Genomic DNA, 20,723 nt, shown 5'->3' with positions numbered 1-20,723 from the left:
TACCTTTGATGAGAATATCATTCACTCTTAGGAGTCCTTTTTGGACCCAACGGTTGGATTGTCGGTTATTAGTGTAAAAAGGGAGGGAGGGGTCTGAAAACAGGGGTTGCATGAGGGATGGGGTACCAGTCAGTTGGAACCCAGCTTTAAGGGAGTCCCAAAGATTAAATGCGAACGATAGCACCGGGTTTGTGTAAACCGCAGCTGGTCTGGATTTTCTATTAAGCCAGAGGAGAGTCATAATTTCGCAGGGGGAGCAGATCAACTCTTCTAGTTCGACCCATCTTTTTTCAGCTGGGTTTGAATGCCAACTAACTAGTTGCCCTAGCTGTGCCGCTCTATAGTACCTTTGTAGGTTTGGAAGGGCTAAGCCCCCTTCTAACTTAGATTTATAAAAGATACCTTTGCGGACTCTCGGACGTCTATTTTGCCATACAAATTTCAGAATTTTATTTTGAATATTATTTAGGTCCTTCTGACAAATCTTAACTGGGAGAGTTTGGAAGAGGTACAGGATTCTAGGTAAGATGTTCATTTTAATAGCGGCGATCCTTCCGAACCAAGAGATGATGTATGGATTCCAGGTGGACAAGTCCTTTGCAACTTGGTAAAATAAAGGTTTAAAGTTTGTTTTGCATAGGGATGAGTGGTCTTTTGTTATTTGAACCCCTAAATATTTAATGTGGGTCTGATTCCACTTGAAGTCAAAATTAAGTTGAAGTAATTTTACCATGTCCTTGGGAAGGTTTAAGCCAAGAGCCATAGATTTGGAGTGGTTAATTTTGTATCCTGAAAAGGAGCCAAACTCAGATAGAGCTTGGAAAAGGTTGGGATTTGAGAGCGTCAGTAGTATGTCATCCGCATAGAGAGCTATCTTAAATTCCTTCTGTCCAACACTGATACCCTTGATATCGGGGTTCATTCTTATCTGGCAGGCTAGTGGTTCTATTGCCAAAGCAAACAACAAGGGGGACAGTGGGCACCCTGTCTGATTCCGTTCGATATTGGGAAAGGGTCAGACAAGGAGTTATTCGTTTTCACTATGGCTGTCGGAGCCGAGTATAGCGTGTTTATGCTGTTTAAGATTTTGGGAGTAAATCCCATTTGTGAGAGTGTGGCGTTCAAAAACTGCCAATCCAGCCGATCAAAAACACCCATACTATTATAGACAATGTAATACGTTTTTGCCTATCTTTAGCTTTGGGAATACCCGTTAAAATCAGGACAAATTATATCCGATACCTATTAATGTGATGTCATCTTATCTAGCCTAATTTAATGGAGCTCTGTAGACCTAACCCAAGCATGTGTATAAGGCCACTCAACTTGATATTTTACATAGCATGTCAGGGGGGTCTTTAAAGAGCTTGATATTGAGGAATCTTTTAAAAGTATTAATGATAGGAAAGAGTCTGAAAGTGTGGGGTTAAAAGTTGGGATGCAGCCTTGGAGGAAAGAATGAGAGGAAGTAAATTTAGAAAGAGGCTACATCATGGAGAACTGTGTGAGAACAAGAACCTTGAATTTGATTCTGCTGGATATGTAGAGATTTGGACAGTGAATATGTAAAATGGTTAGTGAGGTAGATAAGCCTGGTAGCAGCATTTAGGATGAACTGCAAGGTGGACAGCTGAAAGAGGAGGAGACTGACTAGGAATAGGTTACAGAGGTACAGCCAGGATATTAAAGTTTATGAACTATACTTTTGGTGGATTGTGTGGGGAAGAAGGGGCATAGTATTTGCAGTGTTTTAGAAATAGAAGTAGCGGTAATTGGTTTCAGGTATTAGATGTGTGATATGAAGGAGAGAGGTGAGTTGGGTATAACTCCTAGACAACTTGCACGTAGCACTGGAAGGGTAGTGGAGTTTTCCATTGTCAGTAAGGCATCAGGTATGATGTTAGACTTACAGGGGGGGGGGATTAGTTCTGTTTTAGACATGTTGACTTTTAGTTAGAAATGTAGCCAGCCTAAGATATATTTCTTCCAATGGAAGCCACAGGATCCCAGCCATGGCTTCATCTGGCAATGGGAAACGTTCACTATGGATGGTCCCATTTATAGCTTCATCTATAGTGGTGGGAAATCCAGGAGGACATAGCAGAAAGACAATTAGTAACATGAGTCTTGAATAATTAAGAGTTCAGGAAGAAGACAACTAAATGTGGGTGTCATCAGCATAAAGATGAAAGTGATATTCAAATTATTGTATCAGTGTGCCCCAGAAACACCAACATTGAGGGGAAATGGAGATGAGTGGCAAGCAAAGGAAACATTGAAGGAGTGGTAAGGAAGAAAGGAAGAGAAATAAGAGGACAGTGCAACAAATGACAAAAAGAGAGCATAGAATCTCCATAGAAGGTGTTCAACAGCATCAGCAGCAGAGAATTAGTAAGGAAAGTGTTCTTTGTGACTTTGCCTTCCGAAGATCATTGGCAACTTTTGTGTGAGCAGTGCCTGTGGAGTTGTTAGGACAAACTCAAGATTGAAGTGCATCAGTCAGGGACTTCGAGGAAAGAACTTGTATGATGATGTCATAAACAAGATGTTCTACTATTGTTTGGAAGCACATAGGAGATTGGGCAGAAGTTAAAAGGGGAAGTTGGGTTGAGGTGGAGCTTTTTCAGAATGGGTGAGAAAGAGGCATGCTTAAAAGTTGAAGGAAAAAGCCAGTACTGAGAGAGAGGTTAAAGAGGTGGATAAAAGTAAAAAATATTGTGATGTTGAGGGAGGGAGGAATAGGGTACAGGTTGTAGAGAGGAAGGAGGAGGTACAAGAAAATCATCAAAATGGGGGAAAAGATTCCACAACTCACTCATTTATAGCCAGTTTATACGTACAGTCTTACAAGCTCATAATCCAAACTCACTGCATTATATATAAAGTATATTTGTGTCAACTTGAGTACTATTGGGGCAGTGACCTAATGTACAGTATACAACAAAAGACAATGTAATGCACTTTCCCCCACCCCCTGGGAGATGTTGGGCTGTGGTATGTGTGGTGCGGTATGATACCTGTGGCTCACAGGAAACTTGAGCCTCTGCTGCTGGGAACCTGGGGTGTACCTGAGTTGGTGCTCGGTAGCGCCTCCACCTGTACGGCATTCTAGTGTGTGGAATTACTCCATTATAGACAATAAAGAATACACACAGCAGGTGTCTGGTCCCAGACCACCTGTGAACAAGATACCACTGTGTCCTGTTTGTGTCCCTCACACTTGTACTACAGGGGAAGTGTCCCTATCGATGGGCCTGTCCCTGCAGCAACCACAAACTGAGGGGAGTCGGGGCCTAGCTGGGGCCTAACAGGGGGTATCTGACAACTGCACACACAACCTACTCCTTCCTTGTCCCAGCTCCGACTAAAGTTGCTCCAGCGCACAAAATGTATCTATATTCCCCTTGCAGGAGAAGCTGCAGCCCTATTGGCTGCCGTGGGTCAGGTGGTGCCTTGCCCCTATGCATCCTGGGAGCTGTATATCTATATCTATGCCGATACTTTGTGCCGTCTGAGCATGTGAAAGCCTCGCGCATGCGCGATTACACAAAAATGGTGGTGTCCTGTGAAGGGAGTCGCCAGGGGACCTCCGGCGATCCTGTCACCTCAGCTATCAGCTCCCGCAGCTACCGTCGCTTGCCGGGTGCACGCGCACCCCTCCGTTAACAGCCGCCCACCCCTGCAGCGTTCCAGGATGCTAGGCTGAGGCAGGAAGCCAAGAGGGGAACCCTGGCCACAACAAGAAAGCACTAATGCATCCAATATGTGAAGCACCTCATGTCTTTGGCTGTAGTGTTGTTTTGTTCTTTTTATCTCTTTGCAGTGGAAAAAATACACAGGAGAGTATAATATTAGCAGTGTAGGACCTGACAAAATTGATTTACCTTGATGTGATTGCAGGCTTAAAATGTTTTAGCCAAAGAATTGAATAAAATGGCTCATACGAATGAAGAAAGAATATAGATAAAATACATAGTAATGTACTGTATTAAACAATTTGTCATAATGGATGTAGCATTGGGGTATTCTTGTGTTTTGTTGTTCACATCATTTGTAATAGTGGGAGTCATGTCAAAACAACCAGTTGCTTTACCATGTGACAATTGCTATACATGCTCTGTCACAGCGACAAGCCCTAGAGTATATTGTAACGCCTGTATGCCCGCAGACCTGGCCAGTCCCCAGTACTGAGGTGGGTAAGGTTATAACACGCACCCACAGCAGTGAGGGCATGCCCGGAGTGTGGTAGTGCGTTGCCGGGCCTGTTGAGAAAAGGTAAGCAGATACTTGCAATGTCCTGGGTATGAGAGTTTGGATAGTAATGTCCGTGTGCCAGAGTTCAAGGGTAATAGAAAGCAAAATAACCAAGTCCATAAGCCAGTGTTCGAGGATAGGAGAAGACAGCGTAAACGTATCCAAATGCAGGGTCCAAGGGCAGGAGAAGGCAGGGTAATCCAATTCAAAGTAGAGTTCAAGTCAGGGAGATCCAAAGGTAAACAGGGACAGGAACCAGCACTGAAAGAGACAGGAGAGCCAAGCATAGAGCCTACACACAGAGGGGTAACAAGAAGCTATGCAGAGCAACGAGCTAGAGGATAGACAGGGATTATAAAGGAGGGAGCACCAATGGGAGAGAGGAGGAGCAGAGGGTGGAGTGAGGGGTGGAAGAGATAGGTCAGAAGGAGTGAGGGAGGAGATAGGCAAATGAGACAGGCAAATAGCTTGCACACTATGAGGGGCAGAACCAGGGCTCAGGGAAGACCTACAAGTGGAGCGTGTGCGCGCGCCTTCTGTAAGAGCAGGATGCGCACTCACATATGCCAAGGAGCATGAGGAGTGTCGCGCCGTGGGGGCGCTCACCACGGATGGCGATGGGGCAGGAGGAGCAGCTGAAGGAGGTAACGTGGCAGGAGAGGGATTCGAGGGACGCCGCGAGCTGTGAGTGTCGCGGGAGGGAACGGGAGTTTGGGGATAAGCGCGCACCTTGCGGGGAACACGCGTTACAGCTGGACGTGCGTCCAGACAGGGCGCAGAGGAACGGGTGCGGGAGGAGGAAGGGAGAAATTAATGAGGAGGTGGAACAGGGGTGACGGGGACACATTGAGAAGCAGGAATCCCCTGAACCGTCACAGTATCCCCCCCTTGAGGATCGATCTCCGGGCGATCCTGCCATAGCTTCTGGGGAAATTTTCGATGGAATTGCAAAAGGAGTTTGGGGGCGTGAACATGACGAGAAGAAATCCATGAATGCTCTTCTGGACCATACCCCCTCCAATGAACGAGGAACTGTAAGTTGTTTCTGGACCAACGGGTGTCGATTATGGAATGAACCTCATATTCCTGCTGTCTGTGAATGGTCACAGGGTTTGGTTTATGTCACTGGTCCGGAAAGTGGGAGCTTTGGAAGAAAGGTTTGAGCAGGGACACATGGAAACAGAAGGAATCCTCATGGAGGGAGGAAGTGCCAAACGGTAGGCGACTGGGTTAATATTCTCCAGAATCTTGAAGGGGCCCAAGAATCTCGGGGACAATTTCAGAGACGGGGTCTTGAGCCTTATATTTTTTGAAGACAACCACACTATGTCTCCGGGTTTAAATGAAGGACCCGGTTGGCGTCGTCTATCTGCCTTAGTTTTTTGTCTTGTGACGGCAGTTTGTAGAGTTTCCAGAATCTTCCTCCAAGAGTTTTGGAGAGTAGAAACATAAGAATCCGCTGCCAGAACACCAGAAGGGGAAGAGGAGAGTGGAAGACTGCTAGGGTGGAATCCAAAATTAATGAAGAAAGTGGACTCTTGCGTAGATTCATTTTAAAGAGAGTTAATTGCAAACTCGGCCCATGGTAAAAGATCCACCCAGTTGTCTTGAGACTCGGAGACGAAACATCTTAGATACTGCCCTAAGGTCTGATTCATTCTTTCCGTTTGACCGTTGGTCTAAGAGTGATATCCAGAAGAAAATAGAGGGGAAATCCCAAGTCTCTGAGAAAACGCACGCCAAAATTTAGAGATGAATTGAGAACCTCTGTCAGAAACAATTGAAATAGGCCCACCGTGTAATCTGAAAATTTCTTTAGAAAAAATATCAGCCAAAGTAGCAGAATTAGAAAGGCCCTTGAGGGGAATAAAGTGTGAATGCTTGGAAAATCTATCTACAACAACGAGAATGGTATTCATTCCTTTAGAATTGGGGAGCTCAACAATAAAATCCATAGAGATATATTTCCAAGGTTGCTCCGGAATGGGAAGAGGCATGAGAAGACCAGAAGGTTTGTGATGAGCGGATTTACTCTGGGCACAGAACGGACAAACTTTGGTGAAATCAAAAATGTTTTTGTTCATCCCAGGCCACCAAAAGGTCCGTTTAATAATATCCGCTGTTCTCTTGAAGCCTGGATGGCCAACAGATCTAGAAGAATGTCCCCAAAGTAGAATTTTGTGGCGAAAACATGGAGCTGCGTATAAGCGTCCCTCCGGCACCTTAAGTATCCTGGGAATGTGGACCTGGGCTTTGTTGATTTCATCCAAAATATCAAAATTGTTGGCAGAAATTGTGCACTTGACAGCGAGAATAGATTCAGCGGATTCATTGGAGTCGTTCTCCATGGCGAACTGGCAAGAGAGAGCGTCTGCTTTGATATTTTTGGTACCGGGAATATAAGAAATTGTATATTTGAAACGGGAGAAAAACAGAGACCAACGAGCCTGACGAGATCCTAATCGTCGAGCCCCTTCGATATACAGTAAATTTTTGTGATCGGTGAGGATGGCCACAGGCCCTTGGTCTCCATTCCTGAAGAGCCAATTTTATGGCCAGTAGCTAGCGATTCCCAACATCATAATTTCTTTCGGCCGCCGAGAACTTCAGAGAAAAAAAATGCAGGGATGTAGCTTCTCCTGGGGAGAGGATCTCTGAGAGAGTAAAGCACCGGCTCCTACATCAGAGGCGTCCACTTGTAACATGAAGGGAAGTGAAGTATCAGGATGCCGTTGGATGGGTGCAGAGACGAAGGCCTTTTTGAGAAACTCGAAGGCGTCAATGGCTTCGGGAGACCAAGTTGTAGTGTCAGCACCCTTTTTTGTCAGGGCGGTGATGGTTAGAGCAATAGAAGAAAAATTACGGATGAACTTCCGGTAATAATTGGCAAAGCCAAGAAAGCGCTGCATGGCCTTGAGAGAATTTTGCAGCTTCCAGTCGAGAACAGATTTCAATTTTTCTGGGTCCATAGAAAAATCCTGGTTAGAGATAATATAGCCAAGGAAGTCTGTGGACGTTTGGTGGAACAAACATTTCTCCATCTTGGCGTATAAGCAATTAGCACGAAGCCTATAGAGTACCAGTTTGGTATGGCGAATATGCTCTTCTAAATCCATTAAAAAAATGAGAATGTCATCCAAATATACGATAAGAAATGTTCCTAACACGTCCCAGAAAATATCGTTCATGAACTCTTGGAAAACGGCAGGAGCATTGCATAACCCGAAGGGCATCACTAGATACTCATAATGTCCAGATCGCATATTAAACGCGGTTTTCCATTCATCCCCTTCTCTTATACGGATGAGATTATAGGCCCCTCTCAAATCGAGATTGAAGAAAATAGAGGCCCCTTGTAGACGGTCGAAAAGTTCAGAAATTAGGGGAAGAGGATAACGTTTTTTACCGTAATTTTGTTGAGTCCGCGAAAGTCGATACAGGGTCTTAGGGATCCATCCTTCTTCTTCACGAAGAAGAAGCCTGCCCCGGCGGGGGAGGTAGAGTTGCAGATGAATCCTTTCTCCAAATTTTCTTGGATGTAAGACGTCATAGCCTCAGTTTCAGGAACGGATAAAGGGTGTGACTTCGACTTCGGAAGGATGATTCCTGGAATTAAATCAATAGGACAATCGTAGGGACGATGGGAAGGCAATACCTCAGCTTGAACTTTATTGAAAACATCCAGGAACTCGTGATACACCTTCGGCAGAATAGAATGGATGGCAGGAACGGAATCCAACACACAGGAGGAGTGGTAGACAGAGGTTCAGAAGAAGATGGTCACTGGATAGGTACGTGTCGGTCCAATATATGCGCAGATTGTGGAGCTGTAGCCAAGGCAATCCTAGAATGACCTGAACGGTGGGAGAATGGAAGATATCAAAAACTATTACCTCCTTATGGCCATCTGCCGTGGTCAACGTAAGAGGAATGGACTCCCAGATGATGAAAGCTGGCTGAAGTGGGCATCCGTCGATAGCTTCAAGTCCAATGGGTGCTTTTCTCTTGACCAGAGGGATCTGTTTCTCAGAGGCAAAGGTGTGATCCAAGAAGTTGCCTCCAGACCCGGAGTCAATGAAAGCTTTTACTTCCAATAGAAGATTTGGGCCCGTCAGCGTTACAGGAAGCAAGAGTTTCTTTGGAAGATCCTTAGGGAGAGAGGGGCAAGAAGAGATTGTACCCAGCAAAAGCCCCTCTACATTTACAGGGTGTTCCCGTTTCCCGGCTTCAGGGGACAGTACTAGAGCCTCTGAGGAACCACAATACCTGACGATGTCTCATTCTCTCTGCAGTCTCTAGTTGTTGGCTACCGATTTGCATTGGTTCAGGAGCGTCCAAAGCCAGGAAGGTCGAAGCAGGAGACCTGTGAGAGACAGAGGAGGGAGGAAGAGAACGGGACTTGTCCCTTGTCCCTGAGGAAGCTCCTTTGCTGGAGGGAAACGCGCGTTGGACGCGCAATGTTGTCAGTCTCCTACTTGGAGCTGCTTTTATGTAGTGCTCTGTAGTCTCCTGGCTCTATCTATGTAGATCCAAACTGACACTTTATTAACACTCAGTGTGCAAACCTTCCTGCTTTCTATATGACATGTTCATTTGGAGTGTGCCATTTAATGATTCATTGACTATAATGCTGTGAACAATTGTTTCACTATGCTATGAATCATCTACTCTCCATCATCACACTATTAGTAGCACTTTTATATTGAGTGGACGGTTATACATCCCTAAACTAACATCTCTTAGTGCTCTGTGGTTCATAAGTCCTAGCAGGATTGCAGTACTCCTATGACACAATCATTCACTGAGTTCGTTAGTTACACCTATACATATATATATATATGTACCTGGTCTCATAGGTATCCCAGAGGGGTTTATACCCTGACTATTAGCGTTTTGTGTCCTGCTATCTCGAATATAATTTGCTGTCTGAGATTATTCCACGTACAATCACTGACACGGACGCTGGTTCTGATAATTTAATTTCTTTTTAATGCACAATACACAACGATTTGGTAACATATGTTTTACGTAATTATATTAAAAGTTAAATTTTATATTAAGTAGGAGTGCAGTATAGTGAATTCTTTTAGGAGACACATCCATTTTGTGTTTTCCTTCCCCCCTTTTCTGATTCACTTTTCAGTTCACAGTTTGCACCCACTTTTTTGATTACCATACATTTATTCATTATTTCGCTTCAATTAGTGTGGTTTTGTGATCACTCCCTATCCCTAGTGCTTTCTCTGATACTTACAATGTCCTGGGTATGAGAGTTTGGATAGTAATGTCCGTGTGCCATAGTTCAGGGGTAATAGAAAGCAGCGTAACCAAGTCCATAAGCCAGTGTTCGAGGATAGGAGAAGACAGTGTAAACGTATCTGAATGCAGGGTCCAAGGGCAGGAGAAGGCAGGGTAATCCAATTCAAAGCAGAGTTCAAGCCAGGGATATCCAAAGGTAAACATGGAAAGGAACCAGCACTGAAAGAGACAGGAGAGCCAAGCATAGAGCCTACACACAGAGGGGTAACAAGAAGCTATGCAGAGCAACGAGCTAGAGGACAGACAGGGAGCACCAATGGGAGAGAGGAGGGAGGAAGGAGGGAGCACCAATGGGAGAGAGGAGGAGCAGAGGGTGGAGTGAGGGGTTGCAGAGACAGATCAGAAGGAGTGAGGGAGGAGACAGGTAAATGAGACAGGGAAATAGCTTGCACACTATGAGGGGCGGAACCAGGGCTCAGGAAGACCTACAAGATGGAGCGTGTGCGCGCGCCTTCTGTACGAGCAGGATGCGAGCGCACAGTATGTGCCAAGGAGCGTGAGGAGCGTCGCGCCACGGGGGCGCTCACCACGGACGGCGACGGGGCAGGAGGAGCAGCTGAAGGAGGTAACATGGCAGGAGAGGGAATCGAGGGACGCCGCGAGCGGTGAGTGCCGCGGGAGGGATCGGGAGTTTGGGGATAAGCCCGCACCTTGCGGGGAACACGCGTGACAGCTGGACGTGTATCCGGACAGGGCGTAGAGGAACGGGTGCGGGAGGAGGAAGGGAGAGATGAATGAGGAGGTGGAACAAGGGTGATGGGGACACATTGAGAAGCAGGAATCCCCTGAACCGTCACATATATAGGGCCACACCCTCATATAACAGAGCAAAAATGAGAGAATGCATGAGGATGGCTTGGAAGAAATAAGATAAACAATAACAGAACCTAGAAGATTATTTCAATTAACAAAGGATCAAAGTTTTCAAATATCTTCAAACACTGAGACTGGATGTCTTAGAATGACAGATTGCCATGAAGGCATGATGTTGGGACCTCGATTGCTGTATAGCAGCCCGTTGCAGGTTAATTAAATACAGTACAGTAGCAAGTGAAGGTGTAATTTAACAAAAACTGCTCAAGTACACGCTCATATACATGATGGCAAAAGAAGAATTAACTGATTTTTTTCCCTCTGTGGCTTCAGCTGCCTCTTTATCCCATATTGAGTAGGATATAGAAAAATGTGGAACTTTTTTTTGCAATTGAAAATAAATAAACAGCAGAAGTAAAGTCTTTGGAGATTATTGAGTAGAGATCAATAGGGCAGAAAATTAGCTGGAGAGTGATTTTAGTTCAAACTATATTTTTATTTATTAGATAGCAAATTTGTGAGTTAAACCAAAAAGTCTACTTAACTCTATCCTACAAACCGTTATATAAGCTTGTTTACTGATTGGGATATAACTGTTTTTACAAGTGTTTTGTTTACAAAACATTATTGTCCTTTTTTGGATGCTGTATAACTTTTCTGTAATCCATTCTTAAATTAACACTGTGAAATAGCCTTGACGTTGATCCCTTTCCATAGTGAATCGTTGCTTTGTATCTGTTGTAGCTCTTGCTTTAATAATCAGATCTTATCAAATCAATCCTGACTGCTAACAATTTATTCTAGTTTCATTTGAGATTCACTAAAGGCTTAACAAGGCATCCGATTGTGTCTGTGGTGCTATAGTTTTTAAGGCACTTAAAAAAAACTTAGGGGAAATGGATTGGATATACCAGTAGGTGGTTTATTTGAAATGAAATGAGCACACATTTTCAAGAAGTATGTATTGAAAACCTGTACTCTACTATTGTATTTTAAAATAAAAGATCATTAAAGATATGTTTTGGTTCAAAAATGAAATATTTCCTTCAAATTGTTATGTTCCATTGTATTAAATATATAAATATTTTCAAGGTTATAATGTATTTTGAGGTGCCAGATATTTTCTTTCTGTTTAACCTTGTGTAGCCAGGTACCCTCCGGTCTCCCCTCGCTCCCGTTCCCCCCTCCTACCCTCAGTGTTATGCAGGGCAAATAGAATTGCCGGTAGCTCTCGCCCCAGGGCGCCGCCATGTTAGTTGTGCGCACACACGAGCGCAGAGTCGTGCATGCGAGAGGCTGCAAAGGCTGGGAAGAGCCCTGGAAGGTTGCACATGAGCGGGGCAAGATCGCAGAGGCCATTAGAGCCGCGCAGGCACAGTGTCCTATGCGCACGCGGTCTCAATGTTAATTGTGCAGCACAGAGACTACAAATCCCATGATGATTAGGGAGAAAGCTGCCTAGTGACACACGAGAGCCAATGAGATAGCTGGATTGCTTCTGCAGGAAGGAAAGACTATTGCCTGCTGGAAGAGGAAGTGAGGACTCGAGACCAGGAACCTGATGGATCAGGTTAGGTCCACGGAGCAGTGGTCCAGGGGCTAGGCCAGCGGTATACCCCCAGGGCCCAGTTAGACACTGTAGATAAGTAACAGTTTGGTGTAGGGAACTGCCTTAAGACAATGACTCCTTCACTTTACTCATAGAGAGAGCTGCTGCAGGACAGTGCCTGACTCTCAGTACAGCGTGTAGCTGAAAGAGTATCTGACTCCATAGCAGAGACTATTGGACAATTGATCATCCGGATGGGGATCCCTCCCCTAGGGAGTCAGCGTGTGTATCCAGTTCGGCAGAGAGTCGCGCAGCGCATTGTGTGATCACATTGCGGAGTGGCTGATCATTCAAGGATTATCCTGGTTAGGACAATAACCAGGGAGGTAGTATACTTAGTGCACCAACGGGCCCCAACACAGGGAAGCACTATCCCTCACATTCATATTAACGCTATAGCTTGTGGACACTCAGAGGTTAAGTGCCCTGGTACATTGGTACACCAAGGACATAGGGTGATGCAATGATGGGCACGTGGGCTGGTGGGATGGTATGCATTCAGGGTGATGCAATGTATTGCTAATGATATGCCAAGGATAGTATGCTGATTAGTAAATTCTGTTTCATTCCATTGTGTGTATTTACTATATGATTGGTCTGGTGAGGGCACACTCCCACCATTCTAGGATCCCTCATCAGTGGAGGTGCTGCACCGAGTGTAAGTACACCCCAGGCTCCCAATGGCGGAGGCTCAGGCCTCTTGTTAGCCTCACAGGTGACAGCAGTACCAGTAGTTATAGTACCCTAGGGGTACACCCGCTACACTTGTTTCTAGCTTAACTCAACTAAAATACAAAAATATATGAAACCATGAGATAAGAACAAGCATAATGCAGTCAAGTCATTAATTATAATTGGTTAAAAGCATCACACATACATACACACACACACACACACACACACACACACACACACACACACACACACACACACACACACACACACACACACACACACACACACACCACACACCACACACCACACACACACACACACCACACACCACACACCACACACCACACAGGTAAATAAGCCTGAACAAGTTCCTTATTAACCATGCTCACCTTGTGAACTTCCTCAATCATCGAATAATATTTAAAGAGGAAGAACAGCTGCATGTAAACAAACAGTAGTGCTATGTATCACCAATAACCCCAGCTGAGGGGATCCTATAAAGTGTTACTCACTGGGGAGCAGCAGGAGCTGCAGCCAGGCACTTAGAACACACACACACGCCTTACATTGGGGAGAGGAGGTCTGCGTGCTGCACCGGTCTGCAGCTCCTCCAGTTGGCTGGAAGTTTGGTGCGACTTCCTTTGCCAACAGGAGGATTGAGAAGAAGGCAGTGACCTGGCTGCTACTGAGTTCGAGAGCTGCCAGGTCACTGCTGAGTGGGGTGCCACTGGGCCTGAGACAGTTGGAACAGTTGTCCACGCTCTTCCTCCCTGGCGGCAGCGGATACTTGGTTGAAAAACATACCACTATACTATAGAATGATACTAAGGTAATACAATTTAGATGTGGATGGTTCCACCTGCTATATTACATTTTGAAGGGCTTTCAGTGAAGGGAGGGTATATATAAATACTATTTTGTTTAAAGGTTTCATTGGCATCAACTCTCCTGAGCAACAGAGTACTATTCTTCCACCTTATCGGGGTTCTGACTTTACAAGCTGTAGGGTCTTAGGTTCTGATTAGGTTATGAGGACAGGGACCTGTGCAATGCATGGGGCCCTGATTCCCCCTGTATGGCCTATATTTCAGCAGCAGTGTTTGCACAAATCTATGATGAGGGGACCAAACGATGCTGCATATAGTCTTCCTTACACTAGCCATTTTGATCCTCATTTTTTATACTGCCCCTGACAGTACTGGCCATGACATCTCTGCTGAATTGATAAAGAAAGGGCCTTTTAAAAAATAACTTTAAGTAAAGTGAAGCTGGCTCATGGCTTATTGAAAAGGGGCCACAGAACATAAGACAGCACAAAATGAGTTGCAGGCACACAGAGAAGTTGAGTGTAGAGACCGTGTAAAAGTTAGTGTGAAACAACAGTACGCAGAGAAAGAGAGAGATACTGTAGATACAGTAACTGTATAGAAAATAACTTGAGATGTTAACACATTTGTGAATGTTTAAAATTCTAATAAAGTCAATGATTCCTATTCAATATGCTGTGAAGTCAGCTTCACCTTGCTTGGGAAGAGTTTAACCTTATTCATTGCCATAGACTATTTAGTATAGTGAGAGGAGAGGTAACATAAAACTAATAACACATCATGAGAATATAAGTTGAGTCATTTTTAACTGTGTATTGCCCAGATTATCAATACACTCAATAAAATAGTGATTAAGAGAATATACCATGATTACTCAAAATGTATCTGTAGTAGACATACAGTATACAAACACATTTTGAGTTGTTATCAGATATGGCTATGCAACTCTTAGATGTTTAGGGACCGCTTTACCTGGTATATCAGTACAGTACCTGTGAAAGCATTGAAAATTACAGTACTGTGATTATTGCTCAAATAAAAAAGATTTAGCACTGCAACAAGTGTGTGATATTGAGGTGAATTATAACAATTCAAGGGTCAATAAGCAAATTAAACCCATTAGTATTTAAAAAGTAAACGTATGAAATTCTATTACCAGGAAGTTATATTGAAAATATTAATATACAGACATTTAAAAACCTCTCTGAAAACTCACCTTTTCAAGGAAGCCTATCTGGCATACCACTAACATCCAATTACCCCTTTCTTTCAGACCACCCTTCCAACCACATTACAGTAGGACCAGCCATTCAGCTGGACCAATCACCATGATATGTAACACCCCTTAACATCCCCAGCCTCACACCTTAATGTAAACAGCTATGTGGCTGGACCATACTCCAAACTGAGAAATACTCCATCCCACAATGAGCAGCCACTTTACATTTTTGTTTTAACATTCCCACTAGATTGTACGCTCTCATGAGCAGGGCCCTCATTACCTCTTTGTATAGTATCTATTTGTGCATGTTTGTCCTTATTTTTATCCGTATATGTAGTGAGGTTTCCCTGGCTACCAGGAGAATATTTTCATACAGCAACTCTTTATTCTTCACTCAGCATATAACACAGCATACACTGCAATCGGCCTCCAACCTCAGGATGGTCCCTGGATTTGCACCCACAATTGTGGGCACCAAGGGCAGTCCTAGCTCTTCCCTAACTCCCTTGTCGAGTCAGAGGTATCTGTCCCACTCCCCTAGGGGATGGGATAGAAGATGACCAGAGTCCTTAACTCATGCTTCCATGATATGTCTCTCTCAAGGGAGGGACAGACTGAAACAATTTGGTAATGTAGCCCCTTTAGTTCCGAGGGGGAGGGTCCAAGGTTTGAGCCCCTTATTGGGCAGAACACAGGCCTTAGCCCGCCTCCCCCCTTGTCACTCAAGGGAGCTGCTTTCTGATAGGGAAAACCCTTGATTGGGCCTAACACTGCCTGCTCTGATACCAGGAATTACATGTTAGGCAGGGTAGATTAGTAGGCAAGCCAGGCATGGCTACATATGTAACAAACATACAACTTATTTGTAATGATACCATTTTTGTACTGGAATTGTACCACACTGCAGAATATGTCGGCTCTTTGTAAATTAAGGATAATAGCAATAAACGCATTTGTTCTCATCAATGACTACTATGATAGCAGACAATGCAGGAGTGGGGTTAGTTCTGAATCACTTTTTCTATAATTTGGAGATTTTCAATGTAGGTCTACTTAAATGCAGCTGGAACTCCAGCAACAACAGGTTAAGAGCAATAATGTGAAAATGTTATGTCTTTTTTTATGAGCACTGTTGGGTGGGATTAATGAGGGATAGTGAGATCAGAAAAGATGCCGGAGGACAGTGGATGCTGTAATGAGGGCCTCAGACAATCACTATGAGCGTCTGGGTTAGTAAGGGATCTAGTCAAATGGATGGAGTAGTTTAAATATGTATGAGGAAGTGATTTAACAGAAAACAATCTATTGAAATAACACAACTAAAATACAGTAGGCTGTTTCCTCAAATAGGGAAGTGAATGTAAAAATATCAGTAAACATGTTTCACATTTTAGATTTAACAGCGGGTAAAGGTTAAGTATTCTGGTGCGTCTGTGCATGTATAATATGTGGGCAGCGACAGGATGCGCTGGAGGGGGTGACTGAGACCGTATATGGGGATAATTATATTTTTCAGGTCACCGGACACTGTATGTTTCACATTATCCTATAAATAAATGTCTCTTTGCCTGTTTGGTGCGGAATGGGACTTTTGATTGCAGCCGTTCATCGCCGGTTTTCGACTGCAGACGACCCTCTTCTGCCACCTATCCACCAACGGACAATTCTATTTTAAATTGTATTACTGTTTAGAGTAGTGGGTTAATTTAAGGAGCTTTAGTTTTTAGGGTAGGAGGTTAATTTACAGGTTTAGTTGTTAGGGTAGGGGGTTAATTTAAAGGTGCTTTAGCGTTAGTGTAGGGGGTTAATTGAAGGAGTTTCAGCAAATAGGGTTGGGAGTTTTAGGGTAAAGGGGCTTAGGGTTGGAGGTTTAAGGGTAGGGGTTTTTGGGTAAGAGTTTTAGGGTAAGGGCTTATGGAAGGGGTTTTAGGCACTTACCTTAGCAGCGACGTGGCCAGCAGGTTCCGGCGGAAGGGTGAGTCACAGCGAAGCGCTGGTTGTAATTTGGTCTTGGTGAAATGGCTGTGACCAAATGTCCTTGACTGGTCTGATGTGGAACATCTCCTGTGAGAGACAGCACTCAGAATTCTGCAATCATTAAAATCCTCTTTTAGCTACAATTCCCTGAGTCATAGGGCCTCATGCAGTAAGCCCCGATCCAATATTTTCGGTAAGGGTTGCGGATTGGTGGCTAACAGGCCATTTTTTGGCGATTTGCCCTCGCAGTATTCAGTAAGGGCCGAATCCTTCCGATCCCTGCCGAAGCACTGCGAAAGCAAAGCTGCCGATGACCTGTGGCGATACAGCCTGGCTCCCGATAAGGCTCCCGATAAGCCTTTGGTGCACAAGCTGACAGAGACAAGCCGCTCTCTCAGCGCAAACATCGGCACCAAAAAAAGTATTTAAAAACAACTTTTACTCATAGTGTACATGTGCAGGGGGTCTTCGGAGCTGAACCGCGTTGGTTTGAGGTCCGGGGACCCCCTGCCCCCCGAGATACAGGCCCCTTTATGAGGTGCCGGTATCCCTCGGCGTTTAAAGGTCCCGATCACGTGACCGCGACCTGTAAACAAACCAGAGGGATACCGGCACCCCATAAAGGGGCCTGTATCTCGGGGGGTAGGGGGTCCCCGGACCTCAAACCAACGCGGTTCTGCTCCGGAGACCCTCTGCACATGTACAGTATAAATAAAACACACACACATCAATAAAGACTCGTTCCTTACCTTGGCGGCTATGTGCAACGGTAATGAAGCAGCATGAATGTCTTTTTAATTATACTGTACAGTGAGCAGGGGGTCCCCTGAGCTGAACCGCATTGCTTTGTGGAGCAGGGACCCCCTGCTTCCCGAGTTACAGGCCCCGGTATGTGTCATCGGGTGGCAGTGTCGCCGCCATGTTTATAGCGTCCCCGCAATAAACATGGCGTCCACACTGTAACCGATGGCCCAAACCGGGGCCTGTAACTCGGGAGGCAGGGGGTCTCTGAGCCACAAATAAATGCGCTTCAGCTCAGGGGGCCTCCTGCTTCCGCACAATATTATTAAAATACATTAATGCTGCTTCATTACCATAGCGGATAGCCGCTAAGGCAATGAAGGGGTTAACGCATAGTAGCATGTTTATTGGGGACAAATGCCCCCAATAAACATAGCAGCAATACACAACATACAGTATAGTAATGGGCAGAATGACTATTATCCACAAATGGATAATAGTGCAGTTGTCCATTTAAAATACATACACAACAATAAAGACATTAAATACATATAGCACTCACCCATGTCCCACTGCCACGATGAAGGCCATCCTCATCTTCATCCTGCCCATGCCCCATCCGCTTCTGCAAAACAAACACAAGAATTACAACATCCAAATTAATGTCCCCTAACCCCTTAATCACCATAGCGGTTATTAACCGCTACAGTTATTAAGAGGTTAAGCCACCATCACCCACATACCCTCCCCCACAAAGCCCCCCAACCACCCTCACCCAATACCCACAGGGGAGTCCTACCAAATACCCTTGGGCCTAATACCCCCTGCCCCAGCACATACAGTACAATAATGTGCCAAATAACTATTATCCACATAGGGATAATACATTATTTGGCCATTATTAAACACATTCAATACCGTTAAAATGTAAAGAAAATTGTACTAACCTCATCAATAAGAAGCCTCCGTCGCCAGCATCATCCTTGGGGTCCGTTGCCAACATTATAAATAGCCACAACATTTGAATATCATTAACATAACACTGAACCCCTTAATCACCTTATCGGGTACTAACCTGAAAGGTAATTAAGGGGTGAAGCCATCCTGCAATGCCTACAACAGTTATGCATAACATCCTCAGTGAAATAAATACCCATTGCCTAACCAAATTCCATTTAATCATTCAATCTGTAGGCTCACATGCCTCATAAAACATTGCATTTACAGTGTATACATGTAGCATAACATGTAAACTGCATGTACACGCTGCAAATCAATGTTAACAATACAATAATCCCACTCAAATCGCCATACATCACAAGAAGTATATTATTTAATCCAATAAACTCACCATCAATGAATTACCACACATCACTTACATCCCTAAACAATTAAAATACCATCCATACCAATTACACAATGAACTAAAGCTATCCTAACAGAGAACAACTTCAAAACATAGAAAAAAGTACACCAACAATTACAATATACTAAAGCAAGGCTTTCCATATCCTACTGTACGGCCTGGAAGCCCAAAACTTACATCTGTCTAAAAATAAAATACATTTAGCACACATCAATGCATAGCCACAATGATTAACAATACAGAATAAGAAGCTTTAACAACACTATCATTTCTTACCCTGTATATATATCTGTACACATACATACAGACATACATACAGTGGGAAGAAATGATATGCATTATAAAAAATGAAAACATGAAAAAGCAACAAAAAAAACAGTTACATTAAGAACATTTCTTTATTTAACTTACCATTACTTGCCCCCACCGACTCCCGTTGATCAGCTTACTCACGTACCAATCCACGACACCATCCACGACACCATCAACGACACAATCCAGGAACAAATCCACGAACCAAACCAGGAACCAATCCAAGAACAAGTGCAGGAACCAATCCAAGAACAAGTGCAGGAACCAATCCAGGAACCAAGCCACGAAGAAATCCACGAAACAATCCACGACACGATCCAGGAACAGGAAACCATAAAAGAAAAAAACATAACAAATTAAACATTAAAATAATAAAACATGACAATCAAGGGTTGTACTAGTTTTATTCTTAGTGAATCTGTATTAAAATACCTTTTCCGGGGTCTTCTTGACGTCCGGTGCCACGCCCTGGTCTTCAATCTTCAGGAGGAGGTCCGTCCTCCTCGGCATCTGCCTTCAAAATGAGACGACATAGGCTTTTAAAGGCCTATGACGTCACATTTGTCGTCATATGGTTCCCACGGCCCTGATTGGGCCGTGAAAACCATGTGTTTTGGCCGATGTAAAAAAATTTGATGACGTCACTTAAAGGCAATGCCAGCACAGCCAATCAGAATGGCTTTGCTGCTATTGCCTTTAAGAAAACGTCATGAAATGACACATGGCCGGACTCACATGGTAAGCCAGCCAATCAGAGCGTGGGAACTCCATCCCTACTCTGATTGGTTCAAGTACCATGTGAGTCCGGCCATGTGTCATTTCATGACGTTTTCTTAAAGGCAATAGCAGCAAAGCCATTCTGATTGGCTGTGCTGGCATTGCCTTTAAGTGACGTCATCAAAATTTTTTACATCGGCCAAAACACATGGTTTTCACGGCCCAATCAGGGCCGTGGGAACCATATGACGACAAATGTGACGTCATAGGCCTTTAAAAGCCTATGTCGTCTCATTTTGAAGGCAGATGCCGAGGAGGACGGACCTCCTCCTGAAGATTGAAGACCAGGGCGTGGCACCGGACGTCAAGAAGACCCCGGAAAAGGTATTTTAATACAGATTCACTAAGAATAAAACTAGTACAACCCTTGATTGTCATGTTTTATTATTTTAATGTTTAATTTGTTATGTTTTTTTCTTTTATGGTTTCCTGTTCCTGGATCGTGTCGTGGATTGTTTCGTGGATTTCTTCGTGGCTTGGTTCCTGGATTGGTTCCTGCACTTGTTCTTGGATTGGTTCCTGCACTTGTTCTTGGATTGGTTCCTGGTTTGGTTCGTGGATTTGTTCCTGGATTGTGTCGTTGATGGTGTCGTGGATGGTGTCGTGGATTGGTACGTGAGTAAGCTGATCAACGGGAGTCGGTGGGGGCAAGTAATGGTAAGTTAAATAAAGAAATGTTCTTAATGTAACTGTTTTTTTTGTTGCTTTTTCATGTTTTCATTTTTTATAATGCATATCATTTCTTCCCACTGTATGTATGTCTGTATGTATGTGTACAGATATATATACAGGGTAAGAAATGATAGTGTTGTTAAAGCTTCTTATTCTGTA

Source organism: Ascaphus truei, chromosome 1, assembly GCF_040206685.1.
Source record: "Ascaphus truei isolate aAscTru1 chromosome 1, aAscTru1.hap1, whole genome shotgun sequence".
NCBI lineage: Eukaryota > Metazoa > Chordata > Amphibia > Anura > Ascaphidae > Ascaphus > Ascaphus truei.
The sequence above is the reverse complement of the archived record's forward strand: the minus strand, read 5'-3'. Positions refer to the sequence as shown.